This window comes from Ranitomeya imitator, chromosome 1 (genome assembly GCF_032444005.1).
Source record: "Ranitomeya imitator isolate aRanImi1 chromosome 1, aRanImi1.pri, whole genome shotgun sequence".
In the NCBI taxonomy this organism is placed as follows: Eukaryota; Metazoa; Chordata; class Amphibia; order Anura; family Dendrobatidae; genus Ranitomeya; species Ranitomeya imitator.
The window spans coordinates 124036800-124040491 of NC_091282.1; the positions used below are offsets into that span (position 1 = coordinate 124036800).

General features: G+C 45.7%; 1 long non-coding RNA gene across 1 annotated transcript; it reads left to right on the forward strand.

The window, feature by feature from the left end:
• Positions 1–497: 497 nt before the first annotated feature.
• On the forward strand, positions 498–2351 carry LOC138657644 (uncharacterized). Its single transcript, XR_011317109.1, has 2 exons — positions 498–549; positions 1982–2351. It is a non-coding gene; the product is annotated as an uncharacterized lncRNA (long non-coding RNA).
• The last annotated feature ends 1341 nt before the right edge of the window (positions 2352–3692 follow it).

The following is a 3692-nucleotide window of genomic DNA, read 5'->3' on the forward strand; positions in this document are numbered from 1 at the left end:
CCTGAAAGGTGGTGGCCATAACTCATATTGGCCAAACCTGGTGACAGGTTCGCTTTAAAGTAATCCAAAAGCAGTACTGATAAGTACCGTATTTTTTGGATTATAAGATGCACTTTCATTCCCCCAAGTTTTATATAATCCGAATCTGTGGGCTGTGCTGTTGAGGGGGCGGCTCTGGGGTGGTGTCAGGGGGCTAGAGTGGGCTGGCTGCGGGCTGCTGAGACAGCAGGAGGTCACATGTTCCCACTCATTAGCCTCATGTACTGTTTCATTGCACACAGGGGAGCAGAGAATATTACACTTTCCCTCCTATCATGGATATGGCCCCCGGTCACTCTTATATGCCCCTGTGCTGCTGGCAGGCACCTTCCGGTGATGGCTCCGTGCTCACAGCTTCTCAGTTGCTCTTGCTGTGTCTGTGCTGACATCCGATCATGTGATCGGCACAGCACAGTGATGACATGACTGTGTGCCTAGGTCAAATGATCCGATGCCTAGGAAACAGGAAGCGCAACCGAGGAGCTGTGAGCACGGAGCCATCATCGGAAGGTGAGTTAAGTGTTTGCTATTTTATCATTTGTCATGTGCCTGCCAGAAGCACAGGGGGCATCTAGTGACATTGTACCTGTCAGCAGCACAGGGAGGCATATTGTGACCAGGGGTATGTGCCTGCCAGCAGCACAGGGGGGCATGTCCCTGCCAGCACAGGGGGGATATTGTGATAGGGGGCATGTGCCTGCCAGCACAGGGGGGCATATAGTGACCCAAGGGGGCATGTGCCTGCCAGCAGCACAGGGGGGCATATAGTGACCCATGGGGGGCATGTCACTGCCAGCAGCACAGGGGGCATATAGTGACCAAGGGGGCATGTGCCTGCCAGCAGCACAGAGGGGCATGTCACTGCCAGCAGCACATGGGGGCATACTATGACCAGGGGGCATTCGCCTGCCAGCACAGGGGGCATATTGTGACTGGAGGCATGTGCCTGCCAGCACAGGGGGGCATATAGTGACCTGGGGGGGCATGTGCCTGCCAGCACAGGGGGGCATATAGTGACCCAGGGGGGCATGTACCTGCCAGCAACACAGCGGGGCATATAGTGACCCGGGGGCATGTGCCTGCCAGCAACACAGGGGGCATATAGTGACCCAGGGGGGCATGTGCCTGCCAGCAGCACAGGGGGCATATAGTGACCCATGGGGGGCATGTGTCTGCCACCAGCACAGGGGGCATATAGTGACCAAGGGGGCATGTGCCTGCCAGCAGCATAGAGGGGCATGTCACTGCCAGCAGCACATGGGGGCATATTATGACCAGGGGGCATTCGCCTGCCAGCACAGGGGGCATATTGTGACTGGAGGCATGTGCCTGCCAGCACAGGGGGGCATATAGTGACCTGGGGGGGGCATGTGCCTGCCAGCACAGGGGGCATATAGTGACCCAGTGGGGCATGTACCTGCCAGCAACACAGCGGGGCATATAGTGACCCGGGGGCATGTGCCTGCCAGCAACACGGGGGGCATCTAGTGACCCAGAGGGGCATGTGTCTGCCAGCAGCACAGGGGGTCATATAGTGACCAGGGGGCCATGTGCTTGCCAGCAGAACAGGGGGGCATGTGCCAGCACAAGGATGGGGGTTATATAGATACCAGGATGAGGAACATATGATTTGTAAGACGGACACTGGCATTATAAGACAGACCCCCATTTAACATAAAAAAAATATTTTTTTCTCTTTTTGGTCACCAAATTTGGGGGTGCATCTTATAATCAGGTGCGTCTTATAAAGCGAAAAATACGGTAATTTAGCTTGATGTTAACTGACAACAGCTTATTATAAATTCACATGGATGCAACACAGAGATAGGGTATTGTTGTGAATTACTTGGCAAATATCCATTAAGTTTCACGGGTATTTTCATATCCCTGCATGACATACAGAAACGAAACCAAACAATAAGCATTCTGACTCCATTTATAGAGATTCCATGTGGATGAGGTGGCTGCACCTGCAGTCTTCGCCGATGAGATTGCATGCTGTGAGAGGGGAGAGGGAGCAGCAGAGTGAAACATAAGAGAACACCACGCATGGAAAAAGAAAATATACACAGTATTTTCTCATGAGAAAAGAAGGAAACAAGATGATCAAGAAGAGACTGAAAGCAATATTGATCTACAAGTTATAAGAAAGGATCCAAATGTATTGTAAAATACATCATATAAATTAACTTTCTCCTATCTGAATTTAGCCTAAATTTGCACAGGTTCATGAACTATGAGGCTATGCCAAGCCTTGGTGGCATTAAACGTGTAGTTCTTGTGAGACATTAACAATATAAGTCTTGTAAGCATGTTGTTTCTCTGATGATTTCACTAGTGGTTAATACATGATGTGAGGCTAGTAAAACAACTCACCTCATACCCCAATGTAATAACACCTACAGGGCCATTTGTCAACCACGATTAATACTTCAGCTACATAAAGCCTCGACCCCAGCCAAAAACAACAAGACACAATTTAAACAAGTATAGTAATGGCTAGTCAAGAAAAGAATATATTCACATAAATTACACGCTCTCTAAGTCCGTTCAGACGACAAATATATGTGCGTGCATATGCGTGTTTAATAGTTAGGCTTATTATTTTGAGCTTTATTACTTCTTTACTGTTTATATACTTTAATTAAGTTTCCCCTTAGGCTATTGCAAGCAGCCATTCATTCCTACTGTATTCACAAGACGTTAAGTGTTAGTCCTTATTCAGTCTTAGGAATTCATTTCATTTAAGAGCTTATTTGGTAGGTGCATAATATTCTTTACAGAAGTAACATTGAAAAGTTTCACAAATCACAGTGGAAGATTTATTAAGCACAATGGTACAAAATCCTTGCAACTTATTACAAATCAAACCAAAATAATAAAGTACATGAGCAGCAGACGTTGTATCTACATTGTCTATGATTAGTCCTAAAAAGACCTTTTTTGCAGTGTTTTTCCTGATGTTTTTATTTTTTTGTGTATAAGTCAATAGGAAAATATTAAGTAGAACACAAACATTGCATTTTTTCTTTGGCATTTCTCTTTAGTTTTTTTGGTCAATATTAGAGATCTGTGAATTATTTCCAAGAGAACTGAATTCTCCACAAAGTTCATCCAAAATGTAAATTTGTCATAATGCAAATTTTGGCTGCTGTCTTCACTGGACCATCTTTGGCGTCTTTTGCTCCCATTATCTTCTGGCGACCAACATCTTTGGCATCTCCTGCTCTGATTAGACCAAGACTTCATAGCATGCAATGTCAACTAAATGTAATCAGTACAAGAGACACCAAGGATGCCAGGCACCTGAAGATGCTGAAGATGCCAGATGTGAGAAGTTGCTGTAGATGGCCCAGTGAAGACTACACCCAGGACTGGACCAAGGAAGACAATCAGACGGGAGTGTGGTTGCATGGAGGGACAGGTGAGTATTAGCCAGTTTGGAGCGTCCTTCTCCTATAGACCTCCATGGTTTTTTTTTCCAAAACACTTGTTAATGTGTATTGCATTTGTTGTTTTGTATTTTACATAGCAAATCATATAATTCTGCAAAGAATCTTTTAAATTGCATGATGTATTAATCACATGATCGATAATGTAAAAGCTATAAAAAAAACACATGAAGTAAAACACATAGTGGCGACGTTTCAGTT